Below are 27,120 nucleotides of genomic sequence, written 5' to 3'. Positions count from 1 at the left end.
TTTGGCTTCATTACAGACAAACTTTGATAAGTCACCTGTGAGGGAAGAGAGCGAGGAGGAGAAACATGATCACTGGCCGCCGAGGTGGTGGCTATGCTTTGACTGGTATGAGAAACATTTGCAGGCTCTATCGTAATAGGAGTGTAGCATGTGCAAAGAGAGTGAGAAGGAGAAACAAGTTCACTAGCTACCGAGGTGGTGGCTATGCTCTGACTGGTATGAAAAACATTTGCAGGCTCTATCATAATACGAGTGTTCAAACTCTCAGAAGAATTCGCTGGAAGCAAACGCCCTTTACTTTCTTCTAGCTTCCTTATATTATTGACTAGTAGCATCTTTCCATTTTTGTAGGCACCATACTGCTCAAACTAAGAAGGTGCCATCTGGGTACTAATATGGGTATTTCCAGGTTTAGTGGACGTAAAATTATGATGATCAGAGCAGTCTTGCAATTTTTTACGACCACTGAATGCAGACACATCTTGAGATGGTAAGTCTTCAGGAAAGTGTTGAGCTGAATTTGTAGCCTCTCTTACCTCTGATGTTGATATTTTGAATCTATTTGTAGAACTCACATCAGGATCTGTCTCTGTATGCTCAATATTTTGCACTTGCAGCGGCATGGAAATTTTTTGCTGTGGTACATGTGCCTGTTTTACAGATTGGCCACAGGCTTAAAACCCGTTGTTTGAACTGCTTTAGTTCTGAAGGGAAACATATTATGTTGGTGGGACTAAGATTGGATCTTTCCCACATCTTCTACCAAGTGTCTGATGATAAGGGGGGGCCGCCAAAGAATCTGAAGCAATGGAGTTTGCATCAAGCAGAACCTCTTGCAAGGAAAATTCAGGATGAAATTTCATTTAACGGTAGACCCTCAACGACTCAAGTAGACGGTAGATTTTTTTTTTTTCAGATTTGGTTTTGTTGGTCCCACTCAAATACACAAATATTTTGGGATACTGATGTTAGATGAAATTTGTACGTGGGACAAACTTGTTTGGTGTAAAAAACTTAGTTTAAAGGGTCAAGGGGTATTTTAGGTGAAACATATTTTTTTGTTTTAATTTTTCTGGGTGAAATATCCAAATTGGCCATATAAACAGTATATTTTTGATTTTTGGCTATATAAACAGTATCAAAAGCTAAGAATCTATTTCACCCAGGAATTTTCTGTTTTGGTGTTTTTGACCAACTTTGTGAAACAACGAATCCAAGATCAAGTATGTGCATGAAATCTAAATTTCTTACTCAACTGATTAACATCTAGTAAATGTAATAGAAATCTAACTATTAAAAAAGTTATAGAAATCCAACAGAGACACCCCAAAATGGAGAATTCAGATGAAACAGATATTATTATCTAGAAACACTAAGTCTTGCATATCTAAATTATTACTGAAATATGAAGTACATGATAATTAACCTGCAATTAAATCTTGCGAAACCTAAAACATTTCAGATCGAAAATCCAAATTTATATTTAATCTCGGACTGACTACAGTCTTCTGAACATATTTGTTTGAGTAGAATTTTTGAAAGTGAGTAAGAAATGTGAAGTTCCTTCAAATAAGTGAGCTTGAAATTGAATAATTTGATTCCATAACTGCAATAGGATGTAACATTAACAACAGATACCCAAGAATTGTAGATGCAAATTGTTCAATAACATTCAAGATTAACATATGGAATTTTACAAAATAAATAAAATTGGTTTGATTGATAGACAATTCCACTTTCCCTAGCCTGTAATTCCCCTGCTATGAACCATGCAGAACAAGAACATCTAATAAGAGACGCAAATACATAAGATCAGGATCCTCCACTATCGGTTAATCTACATCGCATCCAATTTATTTATGAGAGGAAAAATCATAGTGCTCGTCGATTCTAGGTAGATATGAGGAGGTTTTTCCCAATAATCCATTTCGTAATCAGAACAAACCGAAAAGAAAGAGCTTTTATCTGGATAGAGATCAAAAACCAGAGAAAGACGAAAGACGGCGAAGGTGTATAAATAAACTAGAAAGCTTCTGTTGGTTCAGTGAGAGTGTAGCTACCTGCTTATAAGCAAACCCTAAAGTGTGCCCCTTATCCTTATCAAGGGTATGAACTTCAATGTAGCACTAAATCCATCATTTCATTGATTAGTGAGCTTAAGTTTTAGTCCCACATAGACTGGTCCAGAGCAGAGGTATGGAAACAAGACAGTATAAAAGCAGAAGCTTAAGCTGCGAAGAAGCATACCTTTCTCGGCCTTTTGGCTAAGATCAAGTGTGGTATCTGTTCTTATCAGTTTAATATCTGATATGTGAGCCATCGGCTCACACGATATTAAATTAATATTTTTCACGGGGAAGTTCCCGTCAGGTTCTCAGGCGTCGCCCTTGCCTTGCACTGCTGCACCCCCACCAAGTACTAATTTAAACTTTGAGAGCTTAAACACAACCTTCTTAGCTTTTACGAACATGAAATTGGAGTACTTTAGGTGATAGATAGACATTCTATGTCAGATGAAAATACTGCATCCTGTATTCCATAAGTTGAGTATAATTTTCAGTTTCATGTCCATGAAGAAAGCTGTAATTCCATGCTTTGAAACCAAACCATTCAGGCATATGGACGAGGACATTATTACATTTTTGTTCTGAATAGACGACAAGTGTTTAAGAAGGATTTTGCATTATATAATATATATACCGACTAGTCAGATTAAATAAATTTTCTACTTGACTGCATCAAGGAGGAATGAATCGGCATGGTGATTTTGTAACATTCTCCATGCCAGTGCAGACAGTGGACTGCCTGGAGTCTGGAGATTAGAGTTGTTTCTGGTTCGGATTATTGTTGCTAGTGTTTTCGATTCTGGTTTCAAATGTTTCATCAAAATGGCTTAACTGGGTGACCCTTCATGTACAAAATGATATCCAAGGATATGAGGTTGCGTTAGATATGCACTGCAGGTCCAATGATGATGATCTAGGTCAAAGGGCGCTCCATCAAGGTGAGGAATGGCATTGGGATTTTTGTGTAGCTTTTCCTTGTACGAGGATGGTGAGGATAAAGAAGGCCAGTTTGCGGATATAGAATGCCATTTTACGCACCAAAAAGTGGTTCTTTATGTGCGGAAGAGAAGGCAAGACACTCTTTAAAGCATAGAAGCTCCTAAACAAAAAAGAAAACAGATCCACAACTGCAAAATCATGCATAGCAGAAGCAAGTGGTGGTAGTTCAATGACATCAACCACCATGATATCTCCTCTGAAAATCTCAATTTCCCATTTTTTTCAATTGTTGTGCTTGTCAATTTGATCTCCATATGTGGTTAAAGATTTCCTGTCAACAGAATTTCTCCACCACTGGAACAAAAGCTGAATCAGCTAGTTTAATCAATTTGTATTCGGTTTATATCTGTTAAAAACATAATTTGTGAAAACCCAATAGTAAGGCCCAAATGATCATCTACTCTAAGTAAAGCCCATATACTAGAATCTTCTAGGCCTTCTTTACATCAAGTATTATCTAGAGAATTCTTTTCTCTAGAATTTTCTTATAATATCTAATTTGAAGAAGAGTCTAGATAGAACTATCTAGAAAAGTAAGGAGTTGGTCATGAAGCCTATAAATAGGCATAGGATGGATTCATTTGGGATCATCCAACAACAATCATCAAAAACTCAAGTGAGTAACCAAGTAGTAGAGTGAGAGCTAGAGTTAGAGTAAGAGCCAAAGTGCCTCTTTGTAAACAACTAGTGGAAGCCAAAGTTGCTACACAAACCTCTTGTAACATTTTCATTTTCATATTAATCAAAGCCTCACTTTCCAATTAACACCTCTCTTTCAAAATCATTTCTATAAACCCATCACATTTCCGCATTGCGCCAACAAATTTGGTATCAGAGCAAACCTAACCCAGTAATCCTAAAACTCTACTCATGGCAATTAACCAAAATATTCAAGGTTTCAACTATGCCCAAAGTCTAATTCCAATTTTTGATGGTGAGAGTTACGATTATTGGAGTCTACAAATGAAGACACTATTCATTTCACAAGACCTATGGGATTTTATAGAAGAAGGTTATAAAGTACCAGAGTCGGCAGAAACTCTGTCGTCATGGACGGACGCAGAGAAAAAGGAGTATAAGGAAAATAAGAAGAAAGATGCTAAAGCATTACTGTTTCTACAACAAGGCGTAAGCAAAGCTATTTTTCCTCGAATTTCGGTGGCAAAAACTTCACAGGAGGCCTGGAATATTCTCAAAGTAGCATTCCAAGGATCAGAAAAGGTAATCTCCATTAAACTACAAAATTTATGGCGAGATTTTGATAATTTACTTATGAAAGAAAATGAAACTATCCAGAACTTCTTCTCAAGAGTTACTGGCATAGTAAATCAAATCAGTAGTTATGGAGATACCATTGAAAATAAAAGAGTGGTAGAAAAGATATTAAGAAGCTTACCATTCAAATTTGATCATATCGTCGCTGCCATTGAAGAATCAAAAAATTTATCGACTCTCTCGGTAAACGAATTAATGGGTTCACTCGAGGCGCACGAGAAAAGGATAAATAAGTTCGCGGAGCAACCGTTGGAGCAGGCGTTTCAAACAAAAATAAATTTCAGTGAAAAGAAAAATACGGAAGCCAGAAAAGAAAGCTCCAGAGGGGGATCATCATCCAACTCGCAGTATGAGAAAGGGTCGACGTCAAATCAAGGACCCAGAAATTACTCCCGCGGACGTGGAAAAGGAAAAGGAGGTTATAGAAACAACAATCAAAGGTACGGAAAAAATAACTCCTCAAATCTCCGATGCAATGTTTGCAAAAATTTTGGACATGCAACTGAAGATTGCAAGTATAAGTGCACCAAGTGTGATAAATTAAATCACATGGAGAAAGATTGTTGGCTTAATGAAGCAAACTATTCCGAGAAAAACAATTCTCAGAATCAAGTATTCTATTCCTGCCTCACCTCGCAACAAGAATCGCAAGGTATATGGTACGTCGACAGCGGATGCAGCAGCCATATGACAGGAAACAAAGAATATTTCGTAAAATTGGAGGAACAAGAGATTCCTCCAGTCAAACTTGGAGATGGAAAGTTCCAGAATGTTGAAGGAAGAGGAGTCATATCTGTACGTACAAGGTCAGGTAAAACTCGATACATATCTGATGTTCTTTATGTTCCTGGCCTAGCTCAAAATTTATTAAGTGTTGGACAACTTATAAGAAAAGGGTACTCACTACATTTCGAAGACGGAGAATGCACAATTTACGATAAAATTAATAATCAATTGGTGGCAAAAGTAAAAATGTCAGGAAATTTTGTCTTTCCCCTATCTATGCCATCAATTGAAAATTGTGCAATGAGTACCAACCATATTGACGAAGGAAAGCTATGGCATTTGAGATACGGGCATCTCAACTACAGATCCTTAAAGGTTCTAAAATCAAAAGGCATGGTAATTGGTCTTCCCAATATCGACGGTGGAGATAAAGTATGTGAAGGTTGTATTCTAGGGAAGTTTCATAGACTTCCATTTACGAAGACATCGTGGAGAGCAAGAAGGCCCCTCGATTTGGTGCACGCTGATATATGCGGTCCGACAAGAACAACTTCACTCAACAACAGAAGATATTTTCTCTTATTCGTGGACGATTATACCAGGATGATGTGGGTGTACATTCTTGAGCAAAAGTCCGAGGCATTCACTAAATTCCTAGAATTCAAGGCGCTGGCAGAGAAGCAAAGTGGCCATCAATTGAAAGTTTTCCGTACAGACCGTGGTGGAGAATTTACTTCAAAAGAGTTTATCAACTACTGCAAAGAAAATGGAATTAAAAAGGAGCTCACCGTCTGATACACTCCACAACAAAACGGCGTTGCGGAAAGGAAAAATCGTACGATCGTGGAAATGGCTCGCAGTATGCTAAAATCAAGGAAGCTACCCAACACCTACTGGGCGGAAGCAGTCAACACAGCAGTGTACATCCTTAATCGCTTGCCAACAAAAGCGGTTCACAATAAAACTCCATACGAGGGATGGCATAAGAAAAAGCCTGAGGTAACTTCTTTCAGAATTTTTGGTTGTGTAGCATACTCACATATTCCATCCCAACATAGAGAAAAGTTCGATGAAAAGGGAGAAAAGCTTATATTCATGGGATATAGCGAGGAGTCTAAAGCCTATAGACTTCTAAATCCAGATACAAAGGAACTGGTAATATCAAGAGATGTTATCTTTGATGAATTCAAAGCTTGGGATTGGAATGATGAACCAGATAACCACGAGTCTCCACTACTCATCGAAGAAGAGCCATATCTGTCACACCAAGAAGAAAATACTCCACCAGCAAGCCCGAGATCTCCTAGTCCAACACAACAAAGTCCAAGCTCATCTGACTCATGTGCCCCACCTAGAAAGGTGCGTTCCCTAAGAGATATTTATAATGTATCTAATTGTGCTTTTATAGCACTAGAACCTCAAAAATATGAGGAAGCGGCAAAACAAGAAAAATGGAGAAACGCCATGGACGAAGAAATGCGAGTAATTGAGAAAAATAAGACATGGGAGCTCGTCAATCAGCCAGTTGATAAAGAAATAATTGGTCTGAAATGGGTCTACAAGACAAAATATAATGAAGATGGGTCAATTCAAAAGCACAAAGCAAGGCTAGTTGCAAAAGGATATTCCCAACAACCAGGAATTGACTACAACGAGACATTCGCCCAAGTCGCTCGCATGGAAACAACCCGGATGGTGTTAGCTTTGGCAGCTCAACTCAAAATGAAAGTCTACCAATTGGACGTAAAGTCGGCGTTCCTAAACGGAGAACTTGAAGAACAGGTGTACGTTGAACAACCTCAAGGATATATCCGAAAAGGAAAAGAAAAAATGGTATATCGTCTCCGCAAAGCACTATACGGTCTTAAGCAAGCACCGCGTACATGGAACAGCAAAATCGACAAGTATTTCCGAGATAACGGATTTGAGAAAAGTCCAAGTGAGCCATCACTCTACATCAGAAAACAAGGTACGGACTTCCTAATTGTCTGTCTCTATGTTGATGATTTAATTTACGCCAGCACAAAACAAGACATGGCAGAAAAATTTAAGAAGGAGATGATGAAAGAATATGAGATGACAGACTTAGGACTTATGCGATATTTTCTTGGGATTCAAGTAAAACAGTCTCCGAAAGAAATATTCATTTCCCAAGAAAAATATGCGGAAGACTTACTGAAAAGGTTCAACATGATGGATTGCAAACCAATTGCAACTCCAATGGGTACCAATGAGAAATTGGTAAAAAATGATGGAGCGACAAAAGTTGATCCAACCTTATTCAGAAGTCTAGTCGGCTCACTGATCTACTTAACAAATACAAGGCCAGACATAGTCAATGCAACCAGCATTGTTTCTCGGTATATGAGCGAGCCAAGCAAATTACACTATGCCGCTGCGAAGAGAATTCTTCGATATATCAAGGGAACAAAGAATTTTGGCATCAAGTATACAAGAGAAAAAGACAATGATTTAATTGGCTTCACAGATAGCGATTGGGAAGGTTCTATTGAAGATCGAAAGAGCACATCAGGCTATGTTTTCTGTATGGGAACAAAAGTTATCTCTTGGAGTTCTAAAAAGCAAAGTACGGTGGCACTATCATCAGCCGAAGCAGAGTACATAGCATCAACAAGTGCAGCATGTGAAGCAGTATGGTTGAGAAGAATAATGACCGACCTACAACAAAGGCAAAAGCAGCCGACGACTATCTACTGTGACAATATGTCTACAATTGCAATGACAAAAAATCCAGTCTTTCACGGACGGACGAAGCACATAGAGCTACGACATCACTTTATCAGAGAGCTGGTCGAAAACAAAGAAATTGAGCTCCAATTTTGTCCAACACAAGAGCAAAATGCCGACATCTTCACAAAAGCAGTCACAGTGGACAAATTCAATCATTTTAGAGAAAAACTTAACATCACAAATTAAGAGGGGGTGTTAAAAACATAATTTGTGAAAACCCAATAGTAAGGCCCAAATAATCATCTACTCTAAGTAAAGCCCATATACTAGAATCTTCTAGGCCTTCTTTACATCAAGTATTATCTAGAGAATTCTTTTCTCTAGAATTTTCTTATAATATCTAATTTGAAGAAGAGTCTAGATAGAACTATCTAGAAAAGTAAGGAGTTGGTCATGAAGCCTATAAATAGGCATAGGATGGATTCATTTGGGATCATCCAACAACAATCATCAAAAACTCAAGTGAGTAACCAAGTAGTAGAATGAGAGCTAGAGTTAGAGTAAGAGCCAAAGTGCCTCTTTGTAAACAACTAGTGGAAGCCAAAGTTGCTACACAAACCTCTTGTAACATTTTCATTTTCATATTAATCAAAGCCTCACTTTCCAATTAACACCTCTCTTTCAAAATCATTTCTATAAACCCATCACATTTCCGCATTGCGCCAACAATATCTTCATCTCCGTAGTTTACTTTTATGTATGTTAACCAATTACCAACAAATAAATAAAATTATTTATTCTTCTTTGCAAGTTTTTCTTCTTCTTCTTCTTCTTCTTCTTCTTCTTCTTCTTCTTCTTCTTCTTCTTCTTCTTCTTCTTCTTCTTCTTCTTCTTCTTCTTCTTCTTCTTCTTCTTCTTCTTCTTCTTCTTCTTCTTCTTCTTCTTCTTCTTCTTCTTCTTCTTCTTCTTCTTTCTTTTAATCATGAAATTGTACTCTGAGTGAAGTAAAAGCATACCGAGATCCAATTTCAGTGTGTTACCTATGGAAAATGAATTGTCATTGAATAATTTGATGCACATATAATTCAATATACAGCACCACCAGAATTTTCCTCCGGTGTAATTCATCCGTCCACACCAGTAATGTGTGGAAAATCTTTAGTCGCATGTGGCCTGTTTTCATCTCATCGTGGCTCATTAAGACAACACCACACCACCAATGGGTGCCAAATCGAAAAAAAAGAAGAAGCAATCGGATATGCAATTAATTATGGTCCTATAAGACCTTAAACTCTGGGGTAAATGATAACCCATCATATAATTCTGGTTGTGCAATTTGATAACCTCTATGGTGTTTTGCTTCTGCATGAGCATCAGAATGAAACTCCTGCAGTTAAATCCTATTGTGCCAAGAGCTGTACAAGAGGCAGTATCGTTATTTGACTGTTTGGGGTGATTTGACTACTTTAGTCAACTGTTAAAACTTAATTGGTCAGATCAATATCTTTAAAGTTCTTCATCACAGCCGTCCATAATCTGTTATAAGGGAACCCTGAATTTGACGGCTGATCCTATAACCCTTATAAGTGGTACTATAGGTGAAACTTAAACTGTGCCTCCCATTCTCTTTGTGTAGAGGATAGAAGCCCTAAAAAAGAAAACAGATCTGCAGCTACAAAATCATGGCAAGAAGAAGTGGTGGTGGTAATTCAATGGCATCAACAACAAGCAGCAACATGATTTATCCTCTCAATATCTCAATCTTACATTTTTGCTTTTTGGTACTTCTTTTTCTGTCAATTTAATCTACTGATATGGTTGGGGATTTTCCGGTACTCCTCTTTAGTAGTGTTAATGAGTGATAGAATCTACTAGTTTAATCATTTGGTTTTGTTTCTTCATGTCCATAGTTTAGTTTTATGTATTTCAAAAATTAACTGAGTAAGTAAAATTGTAATGTGGTGGAGAAGTTCTGTCATTACCAGTTATTCTTCTTTGATTTTTGGTCTTGAAATGTAATCTGGATGCAGTAAAATCATACCTAGCCGGCTATCCAATCCAATTTCAGTATTTTACCTATGTTATTGAGTTTGATGCGGAAAATAGATGCACATATAATTTAATACAGCACCACCAGAATATTACTCCGGTATTGCTTGCCGGAAACATCCTTTTGACACCAGCAATGTGTGAAAAGTTGATGTGGCCTGCTTTCATATCATCTTGGTTTTAAAAGGGTATATTATTTAGATGCCCACTCATAAGACAAGACCACACCACCAATGGGTGAGAACGTTCGTCACCAGATGATGGCATAGAAGGAATTGAAATGGTACCATCAAATTGAAACACTAGTTTCCCAGCACCAACACCTTAAAACTAAGTCAACTTCATCGTTGAATCTAGTAACATGAAAGTTTCAAATTTTATTTTCTTCGCTAGTTGGATCTGGGATAATATAAGTCTTTGCTTTATACATATGGGGTGAAGTTAGATGAAGTAAAGAGTGTAATGCAGATGCCATAGCTGACCATCCTGAGCAAAAATCACCAGCAGGAATGTAGAAATATCTAAGGATTCCTTTGCCGTCGAGTCTAGATAGAGTGAGACGAAGGAAAAAGCCTTTTTCATTTGAAGCTTTTTGCATTGTCAACCACGCTGGATTATCAGAAAAGTGCCAATGAGCAGTATACAGAAAAGGTGGTAAAAGGATGCTGTCACCCTAAGGCTGCTCAACGCTTGCTTCTAGCAGCAACAAAGTACAAAATAGAGACCTAAGTTTTCTTTATATCATGTCCAATAAATATACTGGTCTCATGTCGCAAACCTGAACTTAGGAACATGCGACAATTATGTCCAAATATGAGAATTGAAGTCAAATTAAGTATAAGAGTCTCAATTAAACGCACGCTTAAAACCAGGAATCAATACAGTTCAGATACTAATCAATACATGAGAGGTGACACAATTATCAATTTCAGTATAACAAAACAAGCATAGAGCCAAATCATAAAGATACCCGGCCGCAGCTAAAGAAAATGGGGTAGAGACTAGGCCAAGGAGTTTTGAAGAACAGTGAGATATGAAGGATTGTTGTGATGTTTCTATCCACTCCAATTCATTCTTTAACATAATAAAATAATCTCTTGATCTTGATGCACATTTCAATTCCTAAGGAACCAACCATTACCATACCAAGATTTTCTGCACTCAATAACTTGTTTTACACCAACTACATAGCCACCTCATACATACATCTGATTACTGATAACATTAGACGTGTTTTCGTAAAAAAAAAATGTAAGATCTAAAACAGATGATTAAAATATGGATATTGGGAGGCATCAAATACTGCACATACCACCAGAGAAGTGATTAGCAGTCTGGATCCTTGAAGTCTTGTCATGAAATGCAAACAGCACAAACTTATCAAATCATACTTATCCATGTACTATAATTAAGGCAATCATGTATTTTTCAAAACAAATGACTAGCAAAGTCTCATGTTCAAACGTGCATCTCAATCTTATCATCTACCATCTACCAGATTCAAACAGGTTTATCTAATTTACATGTCCAAGTCATCATGAGCTTCCTCTACAAATATAGGTCACCGGATACGGCTAGTCAAAGAATACTCTACAACCGTTAGATCGCATAACAGACTTGTTTACAAGTGAACCCTAAATCCAAGGGGGGAATCTCCATCTGTTATCCCTTATAAGTAGCATAATTTTTTTCCAAATGGGATCCAAACTGGTGCGCCTCCATCTTCTATCTACTAGGAACCAAACCCTAAATAGCTCCTCCTTCATCCATCAGCTGCAACAAAACCATGGCAGAAACAACAAGCATCACCAACAACAAGCATCATGATTTCTCCTCTCAAAATGATAATTTATTTTCCCTTTGCACATGGAATTCTCCTTTTTAGTTTTCTTCTTAAGAGCAGCTGCTGGTGTTTTGCTCCTCCTGTATTTCTATTTTAAGCTTCCTTTTTTGGAACAGCATCATGATTGTCTATATCAGGTCTAGCACAAGTGATCTGCAGCTAGTATAATCATTTCTAGTTTATCATGTATGTGAACCAATTTTCCCAAAAAATAATTTTTGTTTTTGTTTGTTCTAATCTATATGTATTAATCCATCTTAACTAGTCTCAATTTATTGTGAGAGTCCGTGGATGACCATGAATGTTCGAAGTTGCATCAGGACTAGTCTTGTTTCAGTTTATAGGTCTGTACTCTAATTTCGCTTACTGCAACCTAAATGAAATGCAAATGGGAATCATGCATAGTCTCAACTTGTTGGTGGCAGTGGCCAATTTTATCACCTCACCTTGTCACTTACTTAAGCCTTGCCCTTCAGAAAATGAATTCTGAGCAACAAGTGCAAAACCCAAAAAGTTTAGTTCAACAATGAATTATTTGGAAATTTCATGATTGTCCGGTATGATAAAAAACCAAATTCAAATTTACTACAAGCATCTGCATCACCAAATACCAGATTTTATCAACATGATTGAACTAGCAATCCAAACTTTGGGTTGCAAACCTAGAATGTCAATGCACTAGAGAATGCTTGAAATTATTTGGGCTGTATCGAAGTCTATAAGATTGACCTTCATATATACAAATGTTGTGTTCCCCTCCGAGGATTGAAGCAATTTTTTTTTTTCAGTCGGAAATTATCCCATTTCTAATTACTACTAGGTGCATGCAGATCCTAAAGAAGCTCTTGTTAATGTGCCAAGAGGTGTACTTTTAGAATGATCAAAAGCATGTGTATCCATCCGAAAGCAGATGCACTTCATAAGGTCTGAACTGAATGCAGAAACATTAGTGTCAAGAAACATTAGTCTCAAGAAAAGTCACTGAAACCAGTGTAGTGTTGTTGTTTATAACAAGTTCAGTATCCCTTCACCACAAGTCAGTGAGATGGATGCTTAAAATCATCAAATCTAAGGGAATGAATCTTAAAGAATCTGTTGCGATATTGGTTAAAATTTGAAAGACGACACAAACTTTAAAATAATCTGAATTTTATTATCAAATTTCAGTATAAAAGGTCTATGTAACAACATCCTTATCTCGATATAAACAGGATTTTGAAGAGATTAACAAGACCATGTTGTTGCCTCAGCTAAGAGATTTGGATATGAAGTAGATGGTTGTGTCTATCAATAAAAATTGTGTTAATAAACCAAAGGAGATCAAAAGCTCACAGAAGGACTACCAAATTTAAGGTAGCCAGAGGAAAAAGGAAAAATGCAAAAAGAGCAAAAATGAAAACCCAGATGTCGGTTAGCAGGAACATAGAGCTTTTTCTTTTGCTCTACACTAGAGCTTCTTCTTTATTTTGCAGCAATAGGAAAAATATCTGTCTCATTTTGGTCAGTAGGAACAAAGTCTAACTGAACCATCTTCACTTCAAAAAGGTGTGTAAATAAACTAGAAAGCTTCTGTTGGTTCAGTGAGAGTGCAGCTACCTGCTTATAAGCAAACCCTAAAGTGTGCCCCTTATCCTTATCAAGGGTATGAACTTCAATGTAGCACTAAAAGAGGCCCACAGAATCGGCCCACTTTGCATCAGAAAATGATATGTCAACACCAGATGAGAAATGGCAATTGGAATGTGCCCTGGGTAAAGATTCTTCGAAATTGACCGCTGACAATGGTCCAGATGGGGTCATTGCACACCGTCGCAGTTGCTTTGAGCAGAGAGATATTGTCATAGAAGGCACAACTGATTGCATTAGTGGTGAGGATAAAGAAGGCCAGTTTGCGCTCCAAAAAGTGGTTCTCTATGTGCGGAAGAGACGGCAATACACTCATTAAAGGTTACCAGTAGGACGGATGAACTTTGGAGAACATGGACTAGGAGGATATCAATGCAAGCCGCACTCTTTAGAGATCGCAATGAGGTCTGATGGACTACGGAGAACAAGTAGTACGAGGCTTCTATCATGATACATGAAAGCATGCATAAACGAAACGGAACCAAGCGTGATAGAGATTGCATGAAAGGGGTGAGACTCGTAATGAAGAACTCTTATCGTTGCTTGACGTTTGGTCTAATAGATTGAACACCATCTGTCGTCTAAGAGACTTGTAACCACAAAGCTAATGCCTGGAACCTTTCCTGTTGTTATAAGGTAAACTCTCCATTATACTGTTTTGATATTAGAGATATTAGAAAAACATGTTAGGCTGTTTCAATTGCTTTTAGTTTGTAGTTGAGCCTAATACAACTCTTAAAATCATTTGGCTGATACCACCTATCAGCTCATCTCTTGATAAAACATTCCAGTAATTCCTTGTACTCATCCGGATTTCCAAACTTCTGGTCGACACTGTCTGCTTCTACTTCAATTTCACATTGTTAGGCAAGAATAATATGTCAAATCCCATGATAAAGTTTCAATGACCTCTGAAAACGTATTTGATCATTGCTGCTACAAACTTGACAGCAGTGGTGTTGTAAATTGGCATGGACTTGTTTTCTTTCATTACTTGAAGGAATTTGATTTCTATACAGACATTATGAAAGCAGCACAATCTTCTTCTCAAATTCTCAGCATCTATTATCTTCTCTTAACCGGAAACTGAAAACAGCCCTTAATAGTTGAGACAGAATAAGAAAAGAACGAGAGAGACAGAAGCAAAGAACGAGAGAAATAAAACATAATGACTATAGTGTTGCGCCAAAGCCTGCGGAAGCGTTAGGTTTCACTGCTACAACGGTACCTCGGTATTGCCAAGAACACAATCACACACACAAGAAGAACAAGTATTTAACGAGGTTGAATCCTCGGGAAGGAATAACAATTTTATATATCACCGTATAGGTTGGAATATACAAAGCTCAAGCGGAGAAGAAGAAAACTCTTACTAGTTTTGGTGTGTTTTCTCTAGTTCTCTCTATGGCTATTTATACACATCAATAGGAGTGGACACATTCCTTAACAAGGATTACTTTCCTACAAGTATAGGTTTTCCTAACTTAGCTCTAAGAGACAAACCTCTTAAGCTGCTATACTTAGGACACAAGTACTTGGTTTCCTTAACCAACTAGATTTCCTAATCTAGACCTTGACCGACCTACCAACAATTCTCCACCTCGGATCATGCATTCATGCATGAGACGATCAATAGATAAAATCACCTCCATCTTCCAACGTCGATTGAACCATCATTGGCTGCCTACGTATCCTCAATAGGAATCAAACCCGATGGTAGTTCTATGAAATGTCCTTGCTAGCAGGCCTCCACCAGATTCCTAAGAACCTCTACCCCAAAAGGGCCTCTTACCAAACTGGAAGGATGTGGATCAATTTAGAACAATGTCGAAACTGGATCCCAGATATTACTTTAGTCAACATATCAGCTGGATTGTCTTTGGTATCGATCTTCACAAGTAGAATGTCTTCTTCTTCAAGAATTTCTCCCACAAAGTGAAATTGTACGTCTATATGTTTGGTTCTAGCATGATGCACTTGATTCTTAGCCAAATAAATTGCACTTAGACTATCACAATGCACAGGCAGTTGGTCTTGCACAACTTCTAAGTCATCTAGTAAACCTTGTAACCATATAGCCTCCTTAAATGCTTCTGTCACTGCCATATACTCCGCTTCCGTATTTGAAAGCGCCACAGTAGACTGCAAAATTGATCTACAACTAACTGGTGCTCCTGCTACGGTAAATACATATACTGTAGTTGAACGTCTCTTGTCCAAATCACCAGCATAGTCAGAATCCACATACCCAACACACAAATGATTGTTACTTCTATCCTTCACAAACTCCAATCCAACATCAACCGTACCATAAAGATACCTCAAAATCCATTTCACAGCTTGTCAATGTCCCTTACCAGGATAATGCATATAACGGCTGACCATACTAACTGCATGTGAAATGTCCGGCCTTGTACATACCATCATATACATCAAGCTACCAACAACCTCATCATATGGGACTTGGACCATATACCTTCGCTTTTCTTCGATAATGGGAGACATACGAGCATTCAACTTAAAATGAGCAGCAAGGGGAGTACTTACAGATTTAGTTCCTTCGTAGACACCAAACTTCTGTAACACTTTCTTCAAATATGCCTTTTGAGACAAACAAACCTTACTCTTCTCTCTGTCACGTTGAATCTTCATACCAAGAGTGTCACTATCATTTGGAACTTCTGTATCTTCTACTGACTCTTGTTCCTCTTCCTCAACAGCGTCACTATCATTTGGAACTTCAGTAATTACCTCTCTTGCAGACCCAATGTCTTCATAAGTATTCTGAACATATACATACTTAACTGGAATTGGTGGAGTTGCATCAATCTCCACCTGCTGCAAAGGCTCACTAGTACGGGTGCTTCTGTCCTCCGCCAGCCGAGAACCCCAAGACTTTACCATAGACATCTCATCGAACGTGACATCTCTACTCATGACTACCTTCTTTTCAACTGGATTCCAAATCTTGAACTCTTTCACTCCACTCTTCCTACCCAAAAATATTCCTTTCACGGCACGGCTATCAAGCTTATTTTCACTAACATGATACCACGCAGGACAACCAAAGATATGAATTGAGTCATAGTCATAAGCTGGTTTACCAAACCATTTCTCCAAAGGAGTTTTACCATCTAATGCAGCTGATGGCAACCTATTAATGAGGAAGCACGCATACGTAACTGCCTCAGCCAAAAATGCTTTACCTAATCCAGCATTAGATAACATACATCGTACCTTCTCCAGAAAAGCACGATTCATGCGTCCAGCTACCCCTTTCTGTTGTGGTGTCTTTTTAACTGTGAAGTGTCTCTTTATCCCCTCATGCTGACATACTTGCAAGAATGTATCACTCTTGTACTCTCCACCATTGTCCGAACGTAGTACTTTGATCTTTCTGCCAGTTTGAGTCTCAGTTGCCTTTTTCCACCTCACAAAGATTTCTAGGACTTCGTCCTTATGCCTCATGGTGTACACCCATACGCGCCTAGAATAATCATCAATGAACGACACAAACCAATGTTTCCCTCCCAATGATGCATTCTTGGAAGGACCCCAAACATCTGAGTGAACATAGTCAAGAACTCCACTAGTATTGTGGATAGCTGTGCCAAAGCTTGTTCTTGCCATTAACACAATGTTCACAAAATGCTAACTTGCAGGCAATAGCACCTTTCAACAAGTCTTGTTGAATCAACCTATGCAACGACTTCTCACCTGGATGTGCAAGTCTCATGTGCCATAGCTTTGTCTTCTCGGTAGCTGCACTCTCGATGTGTTCAGAAATAGACACATCCCCTGTTGTTGTACTCCCAATCAAGTAGTACAAGTTATGATGACGTGTGCCCTTCATGATTACTATAGATCCAGAGATTACCTTTTAGGAAACATTTTCAGCGAATATCTTATAGCCCTTAGCTTCCAAAGTTCCGAGTGAAATCAGATTCTTTTTTATGGTAGGTACAAATCTTACCTCCTTCATATCTCTAACCATACCATCATGCATCTTGATACGAACACTATCAATCCTAATCACCCTGCACGTATGATTGTTTCCCATACGTACTTCTCATCAAGCTCTTCAAAACTTGAGAACCAGTCCCGATATGGACATATATGATACGTTGCTTCAGTATCTAATACCCATGTACCATCTATAACAGTACAAGCTGATGGTGTCACAGTCAACGAGAAATCAGAAGCATCATCTGATTCTTCATTACCTTTAGCAATGTTCACCTCGGTATTACTATTATATCTTTCTTTTTCCTTACGCTTGATACAATCCTTAGCCCAATGACCAAAGTCATGGCACCAAGCACACTCATCTTTATGCAGTCGTGTTCTACTCTTAGAACGTCCTCTACCTTTACCATAAACACCTGTCTTCTTTCTCCTGTATGTTGGACGACCTCTTGCAAGAAGCAAGTCATTGTTAGCTTCACTTGCAAGGTCTTCACGATCCATCTTCCTAAACTTCTCACTACGCAATGTTGTAGTGACCTCTGCGTATGTCATCTTGTCTTTGCCGTGCATTAATGCTTTAATCATGGGTTCATACTTTTCAGAAAGAGAGTTTAGCAGACACAAAGCTTGTTCCTCGTCGTTGATCATCTCATCGTAGTTAACCAACTCAGCAAGAAGTTTATTATATGAATTTAGGTGCTCGGTTAGGGTTGCACCTCTCTTCATGTTATAGCGATACAAATTCCTTTTAAGATGTGTTATTGGCCACGTTCTTCACAAGGTATTCCTTCTGTAGCTTTTCTCAGAGATCCTTAGCTGAAGTCTCGTGCTGATAATTAACTCTTACTGCAGTTGCTAAACACCCTCGTATTGAAGCAAGACATAATTTATTCATCTTGTTCCATTGCTTTTTAGACATCTCCACTGGCTGACCTTCTAGAGCTTCTTCTAAGTCAAGATGAACAAGAGCGTCCATTACGTTCGTTCTCCATAAACCAAAGTTATTGGTTCCTGTAAACTTTTCTACCTTGAGTTGTGATCTATGTGAATGAAGTATTTCTTCTTTTATTTCTTTATCTTTATTTGTAGACTCTGAATGTTCTCCTAAAGGATTTTTCGGATCAACTGTGTCGTTCCCGTCAACCATTGTTCACAAACAACCAAATATAGATAAAAGCAGAACCTTTGAGATTAGTATTACCTCAAGCAATATTCAGAAAAATACCTTCACTTCAACTACAATCCGAGTACCCGTATCCAAGAGCGTCTCCTTGCTCTGATACCAATTGTTGCGCCAAAGCCTGCGGAAGCGTTAGGTTTCACTGCTACAATGGTACCTCGGTATTGCCAAGAAAAAAATCACACACACAAGAAGAACAAGTATTTAACGAGGTTGAATCCTCGGGAAGGAATAGCAATTTTATATATCACCGTATAGGTTGGAATATACAAAGCTCAAGCAGAGAAGAAGAGAACTCTTACTAGTTCTGGTGTGTTTTCTCTAGTTCTCTCTATGGCTATTTATACACATCAACAGGAGTGGACACATTCCTTAACAAGGATTACTTTCCTAACGACAACAAACTTACATGATAACAATAATTCGGAAGATGCATTTGTAAGTTTAAGTTTTTTGAATTAAACTGTTGCTTTATTTTATCGATTTGTCGTACTGATTATTAATTATGATGTTACAGGAAAATTAGGGGAGGCGAAAGTTAAACACCAGTAAGCGTCCCAACAATGGATCGCGATAAAATTTGTTAGTACTGGATTTTGAGTGGATTTTTTCATTATGATAAAATTGTTACTTTGAATTTTGGTTGTAATGTACTTCTTGAATTTTTTACCTCCGGTCTAAGTTGAAATTAATTCTTTAGGTATTCAATAAATTATGATAAAAATATTGAGTTTAATCCTTTTTATTTGTTATATTTATTTATGATATTCAAAAAATACATATTATATCTAAATTACAATTAATAAAGGGGTTTTTATTACAATTACACAAATCTCATGCAAATTTTCAACTCGGTCAAATTTTTAACTGAATTGTCAATTCTTGATTATGTAACTAAGTTTTGACGCAAATCTTCTGAATTCGAAATAATGAAGTTTCGGTTTCTTCGGTTTTGCTCGAACTCGTTCCAACTCGGTCAAATTTTCAACCACGATTCTTTATTATGTAACTAAGTTTTGACGCAAATCTTCTGAATTGGAAATGCTGAAGTTCCGGTTTCTTCGGTTTTGCTCGAACTCGTTCCAACTCGGTCAAATTTTCAACCGAATTGTCGATTTTTGATTATGTAACTAAGTTTTGACACAAATCTTCTGAATTGGAAATGCTGAAGTTTCGGTTTCTTCGGTTTTGCTCGAACTCGTTCCAACTCGGTCAAATTTTCAACCGAATTGTCGATTCTTTATTATGTAACTAAGTTTTGACGCAAATCTTCTGAACTGGCAATGCTGAAGTTCCGGTTTCTTCGGTTTTGCTCGAACCCGTTCCAACTCGGTCAAATTTTCAACCGAATTGTCGATTCTTGATTATGTAACTAAGTTTTGATGCAAATCTTCTGAATTGGAAATGTTGAAGTTCCGGTTTCTTCGGTTTTGCTCGAACTCGTTCTAGTTCGGTCAAATTTTCAACCGAATTGTCGATTCTTGATTATGTAACTAAGTTTTGACACAAATCTTCTGAATTCGAAATAATGAAGTTTCGGTTTCTTCGGCTTTGCTCGAACTCGTTCCAACTCGGTCAAATTTTCAACCGAATTGTCGATTCTTTATTATGTAACTAAGTTTTGACACAAATATTCTGAATTGGAAATGCTGAAGTTCCGGTTTCTTCGGTTTTGCTCGAACTCGTTTCAACTCGGTCAAATTTTCAACCGAATTGTCGATTCTTGATTATGTAACTAAGTTTTGACGCAAATCTTCTGAATTGGAAATGCTGAAGTTCTGATTTCTTCGGTTTTGCTCGAACTCGTTCTAGTTCGGTCAAATTTTCAACCGAATTGTCGGTTCTTGATTATGTAACTAAGTTTTGACGCAAATCTTCTGAATTGGAAATGTTGAAGTTCCAGTTTCTTCGGTTTTGCTCGAACTCGTTCTAGTTCGGTCAAATTTTCAACCGAATTGTCGATTCTTGATTATGTAACTAAGTTTTGACACAAATCTTCTGAATTCGAAATAATGAAGTTTCCGTTTCTTCGGCTTTGCTCGAACTTGTTCCAACTCGGTCAAATTTTCAACCGAATTGTCGATTCTTTATTATGTAACTAAGTTTTAACACAAATCTTCTGAATTGGAAATGTTGAAGTTTCGGTTTCTTCGGTTTTGCTCGAACTCGGTCCAACTCGGTCAAATTTTCAACCGAATTTTCGATTCTTGATTATGTAACTATGTTTTGACACAAATCTTCTGAATTGGAAATAATGAAGTTTCGGTTTCTTCAGTTTTGCTCGAACTCGTTCCAACTCGGTCAAAATTTTCAACCGAATTGTCGATTCTTTATTATGTAACTAAGTTTTGACGCAAATCTTTTGAATTCGAAATGATGAAGTTCTGGTTTCTTCGGTGTTGCTCGAACTCGTTCTAGTTCGGTCAAATTTTCAACCAAATTATCGATTCTTGATTATGGAACCAAATATTGACGCAGATCGCCTCAATTTGAAAAAATGAAGTTCTAGTTTCTTCTGTTTTGCTCGAACTCGGTCAAATTCTCAACCGAATTGTCGAGTCTTAATTATGTAACTATATTTTGACGCAAATCTACTCAATTCGAAAGGATGAAGTTCCGGTTTCTTCATTTTTGCTCGAACTCGGTCCGACTTGATTGAATTCAAAAAAAAAATTCCATTTTACTCAAGATTGTTACAATTAAAGTGTCGAAATTGAATAATGTTAATTAATATTATGTTTATCTGTCGTCATAAGTTATTTCTTCTTAGAACTGTTGATTTTCCTCGAATTCGTCAAGTTTATAATTATTATTTTTTAATATAATTACACAACTCCGATTCAAACCGCCTCAACTCGAAACCGTCTCAATTCGGAAGGATGATGTTCCAATTTCTTCAATTTTACTTAAACTCGTCCAACGCGATCCAATTTTCTTCAAAAGATAGATATATTGTTTCCGATTTATTATGATTGACCGAGTTTTGATTGTGTAATGGATTCTGTTGCAAATATGCTCAGATTGTTTTCGATTGATAACAACTGAAGTGTCAAAAATGCGGTTTTGGAGAATGTTATTCCTGGTCTAACTGGCGACGTTTAAATGATTTTAAATATTTGATGTGGATAGTTTTTTTTTTAACTTTGATAAATAGTGAAATTTAGATTATTCTTCTTCAATTTTTATTCAAATTTGCTCCATCTTGATCAACTTTTGATCAAAAATATTGAAATAATTTAATAAAAATATTGAAATAATTTATTAAATTTAAGTAATAAGTTTTAATTATAATCATGTAATACGAGATAAATTTTAATGATAATATGTGCGAAGCTCCGCAATTATTCAACGATTGAAAAATATCATGTTGATAAGAATCTTTTGTCGCTCTTCCATCACCACCTACCTGTCGCGTAACACCAGCCTCAGATCCACGTTGTTCAACCTGCAATATTGATATTTTCATCAAAGCAATATTGCAAAACGCTCGCGAGGTAAATAGAGATAGAAGATGATGGGCATGCAACAATATGATAAGTTGAGATTAATGGTCAAGAGTTCCAAGTATTCTAAGACAGACTAGATATGAAGGATTGTTGTGATGTTTTTATCCACTCCAATTCATTCTAACATAATAAAAAAAATCTCTTGATCTTGATGCACATTTCAATTCCTAAGGAACAAACCATACTAAGATTTTCTGCACTCAATTACGTGTTTTACACCAACTACATATACATAGCCACCTCTTACTTACATCTGCATAATATTACTCATTGAGAGTTGCACAAAACAAGAAGTACCACCACAAATAAACAAGCAGCACATCTAATAAAATCTACCTGATTAATCTTTCAGTTGTTAATTAATTGCTCCAAAACTACATTTCAAATTGAAATATTAAGATTCATATTAAAAAACAATTAAAAGATTTAACATTTTTACAATAATACAATACACAAATTGGAAAAAATCTTAAATTCTACTGATTAGCTTTGAGATCGATTAATAAACTAAACAGCAGAAATATTAAGCATAAATTCTATTTTTAATTTCATTACCTCATACTTATGATGTAGATCCAAAATTGGTCCGTCCTACTAAAATAGAAATCTAAGAACTTATCAGCAGAACCCATTTCTTCCCGAAACTCTTTCATTATTTGTTTTACCTCAGATCTTGAATTTTTGAGAAAAGGCGAAGAGAACAAGTTATACGAGAAGAACAATCGATGACGACCTTGTCAGGAGGTAAAGGTTCATTTCCGTTACCGGCACAGCGAATCTGGTGGAGAGGGAGAGAGCTTTGGAGGCAGACCTACACGCTCCATAGTCCAGGTCATTCGATATCGTTCGTATGAGAGGAGATATCATCATGCCAACATACTTTGTTGTATGTGTTGATCATCACATCAACAGCCATGAATTTTGATATGCTGTTGTTTTGGAGGCTGCGATTAGAAAACCAAACGAAATAATGAACCCTAACAGGCTAACACTGATGCTTATATACAGTACTGCCTAGGGTAAATATAAAGAGGAAATCTATTTTGAGGCATACTCATTTTTTTTTGAGGCATACTCATTTATTATGCCGTCTAGGGTGGGTTGATAAGGGGTGTCTAAAGGTAGCGCAATTACCTATATATCCTTAAACAATTTAAATTACTAGAGTGCCCTTATCCTCAAAAACCTGAAATCAAAATAAACTTTAAACTCAAACATCTTGAACTCCAATTCAATCAAGGAATTGATCAAGCAAAGCAAACACGAATCGAAGTGAGCGATGTTGGAGTGTGAAATCCAGATCTCAATTGCTCTTACATGTATTTTAGAATGTATGTGTAACAAACCCATCTTGTTTTTGATTGATTTTAGTTTGTTTCATGGATATAATATGATTTCAAAGATGAAATTAGGTTTTCCGAAGATCAGTTCGGCTGATCTTGGAGTATCAATTTTGAGCCGAACCTAGTGTATGATTTAGAGAAACACTATGTTCGGCAAATTCGACTTTGCTAGACTTTGTTCGAATCAGCCGAACCAAAATTCATCAGTTACAGAGTGAAGTTCGGCTGATAACTTTTCAGCCGAACTGTTCATCTGTTCAGTAGATCTGGGTTTTAAAAATTCAATTTTTTGACAGATTCAACTTATAAAAAGAAATTAAACCTCGTATAGAAGTTTACCTATGATTTGAATCACACATTGTGGTCACTTCTAATCACTAAAATCTCAAAATTCAAAACCCAAGTTTTTTTTTCACTTCTTCTTCTTCCTCTCAAAATCCCAACTCTCTCACATAAATTTGATTTATCTACTAATTCACCATTAATAATTTAATTTTAATCAATCCTTAAAATTCCTAGCTAATCAAATCTAATCATAATCATTAACACCAATTATGTAAAGGTAGTTATGTCATTATCAAAAAGAGTGGATAAGGGATGATGTTGTTTTTTATTTAGTGACCCTATTTTAGCATTATTTAGTATGCCTCAAAAAAATTCAATATGCCTCAAAATAGGTTTCATAAAGAGAAATGAGTGAACCGGGCCTTACAGTTTGTTTACATGGCATATAAGTTGGGCCACAAAGGCAACTTCATTTATGGGGTAAATCGTGCGGATTTTAGGTCCGAAGACATATTTTGGAGTCATCAAAGCATATATTTGATTTTGGTCGCAATAGGAAATTCTAGGTCTAAATCCTCCCTATGGATCAAAATGTCAAACCGGCAAACTCGCCGAATTCCAATTTCTAGGGTTAGAGTAATGATTTTTGGTCATAAAGTAAATTTTGAATGAGAGTAGTAGTTTTCGAGTTACATTGGCAAATATTTTGTTAACCTGCATATTTTAGGTGGCAGTGTAGAGTTGGATCACATGATAATTTCCGGTGGTGACGAGGAAGACTTTGGATAGCATGACTAATGACATTGGTAGCTTTTCGATCAGTTTAGAAACCATGATCCGATCTGCTGTTTTGGAGGCGGCGCTGAAAAGCAAAGCAAAGAGAGTGAGAGAAAAAATGAGCAGCAATAAACTTATAAAAACCCTAACAAACCAAGGAGTAAATATAAAGACTGAAGTTAATTATCCTTACACTTTTTTTACATCACATATAAAGAAGTTTCCGACGAGGATGAGTAATTTACATACGTTGGGCCTCAAAGGAGATTCAAATCTGTGTAAAGGGTTGATCAATTACATGTTCAAGAAACGCATCACTATATATACAAATCTGTGTCACCACGATCTTACTTATGCACTTGAGAAGAAGTTTAAAGGGTTATTAAGCCACAATGTTGTGAAAGAATGTGCAGATACTGCTGATTTCTATTCTAACATGTCTGATGATAGAGTGAAAAATCGGATGTCGACACTCAATTAACCAAGAGTGGTTGCGGCCTTGGGTTACCATATTGGAGTATTTGGTCCAGGAAGGTGTTCTGAACCATTTGGAAACTGCACACAAGGGGATTCCTCAACTGAACCATACATTGCCGCACGCCATCTCATGTTTTCTCATGCTGCTGCAGTTCAGAGGTACCGACAAAAGTATAAAGAAAAACAAAAAGATGTGATAAGAATTCTCTTGGAGCTTACATGTTATGAACCTTTAACAGAGTCAAAAGCCGACCGCCGAGTTTTCTTCACCCAATTGTGTACAGTGAGTACCCAAAATCAATGCAAAGATTCCCCAAGTTCACAAAGTCGAAAATTAAAATGGTGAAAGGCTCGATGGATATTTTAGGAGTTAAAAAATACGCTATGATGAGAATATAAACAAGGACAAGGTCAGAGGCTGGCATGCTGGATTCTCTTATGGCCTTAACGAAGTACCAAATGAACCACGAGCATACTCCAGTTGGCTTTACGAAGCACCCAGGGGCATTGTATAAAGTTCTGGCTTATGTCAAGGACATTACATTTTTTTCCCCTGCTTCTAATCCTGGATCAACCTCTCAAACTCCCGCTTTGTTCTCCACCTCCCAAATTTGTTCTGCCTATGGGTTAATTGTTCCCCGATCGTGGTGACCTTTCTCTAGTTACCTTATCACTCATGATCCAGGGCTGGAGAGATTTATATCAAAACAAAAAGTAAATAAATAGTTAAATAAATTAAAGCATGCTACTTATGCTTGTTAATCATCAACATCAGAAGCCATGATCAAAACTAATTAGCTATGGTTGTATTTTGGAGCAGCGTGAAACAAAAGAGGAGAGGCTGAGGGGGAGATCCAATAAGAAATTTAACCCTGAAAGCAAGCACTATGTTTTTCCATCAACAGTTTCATGATCCAGTAAGGCCTTCTCATGAATTTATGATGAACTAGTTACTAGTCGATGACATGTTTAATGTTGTTGCCCGTTCTTTACGCAGACGGAGATCCTTGTCTTGGCTAAATCTTCGGATCTACTTCATTTTCTCAATGACAATGCTTCCCAGGTGCCACTCAAAGTTCTTGGAAAACCAGGTGATCGCCATGACTGCTTCTTGTTAGTCCAACGCAACATAATTCACTAAAACTAATGTGTGAATACAACTATGACTGTTGTTATGTAATTCAATTTTGAGGCATGTCGAAGGCTAACCAATAATTCAGCTGAGACACACTGCAATATTAAGCAATAAGAGAGACTTTGATGAACAAATTGTTGGGTGCAATAATCAAAAACAAGGAAAAATCAAATAAACAAAAGTTATTGATACTTAGCTCCTTTATAATGGAAGTGATCGATTTGATGAAACGAATGAGCTCCGCATATCTCCGCAACAGCAACAAGGACAAACTTTGGAAAAACAGAGTGAGTCACGTGCTCAACACGTTGCCCTTAAGACATTAGCGCCCGGCTACACTCAAGAGTGATGCTATAGCCCTCACAGGACGGATATCTCCAAGATAAAACACCCTACTACACCTACTACTAGCATATGTAGTAGATGCTCAACTTGAGCTTGGCAACTCCGAAAAAAACCGTTAAGGAAAATCGCGAACTCTTAAGAAACGCTATAAATATTTTCCCTTAGGGGTCCCTCTAAAATATAGAGCAACCCCTTTCCCATAGATTTTACAAAAGTAGTGAATTTCTTTATATAATTGATAAATACAACTTAAGAAGAAAAACTCCCCGATGTGGGACTAAAAGGTTTATATAGTTTCTTAAAACTACTAAAAATTGGAAACTCCACGATGTGGGACTAAAAAGTTTCATTCACAAAATAAAACAATAAATATTAATTTTTTATTAAAACTTTAAAAAATTATCTTTTTTGATTAATCGTTTTTCAACAATTCCCCACATGAATGAAAACTCAATAAAACATGAAAACACAGATAGATCTTGGTAAATCAACATCCCAACCTCACAATCCAAACAGACTGATCGTGCAAATGTTGAAATCATACTAGTCATTTCTACGTCCTCTACCTCACACAAAAGTGTGTTGACCCTAGGGTCATACTATGGATTGCATAAATCATAATAGTATTGAGAGCTTTCATCTTTATGGTGAGACTATAGGTATTTTTCACCAAAGTGAAAAAGCATGAACTAGTGAACCCTTAGTGACCTTTAGGTCCTAAGTTCCAATAATACCAAAACCATCAAAACGAAAATCACATAAAAAACGTAGGAAATACCATTTTAGGTAGAGGTGTCCATGAGGTCTTGAACCTTTTCTTAGTGAGATATT

At 37.0% G+C, this 27,120-nt stretch overlaps 1 long non-coding RNA gene and 1 pseudogene across 1 annotated transcript; one reads left to right on the top strand and one right to left on the bottom strand.

The window, feature by feature from the left end:
- Nucleotides 1-2,243: 2,243 nt before the first annotated feature.
- Nucleotides 2,244-2,424, top strand: LOC113334272 (annotated as a pseudogene).
- Nucleotides 2,425-21,656: 19,232 nt separating this feature from the next.
- On the bottom strand, nt 21,657-22,763 carry LOC113333984. Its single transcript, XR_003352489.1, has 2 exons — nt 22,483-22,763; nt 21,657-21,866 (listed from the first exon to the last, which is right to left on the bottom strand). It is a non-coding gene; the product is annotated as an uncharacterized LOC113333984 (long non-coding RNA).
- Nucleotides 22,764-27,120: the final 4,357 nt, after the last annotated feature.

Source organism: Papaver somniferum, unplaced genomic scaffold (genome assembly GCF_003573695.1).
Source record: "Papaver somniferum cultivar HN1 unplaced genomic scaffold, ASM357369v1 unplaced-scaffold_135, whole genome shotgun sequence".
NCBI classification, from domain to species: Eukaryota; Viridiplantae; Streptophyta; class Magnoliopsida; order Ranunculales; family Papaveraceae; genus Papaver; species Papaver somniferum.
This window is presented reverse-complemented; position numbering and strand designations above follow the sequence as displayed.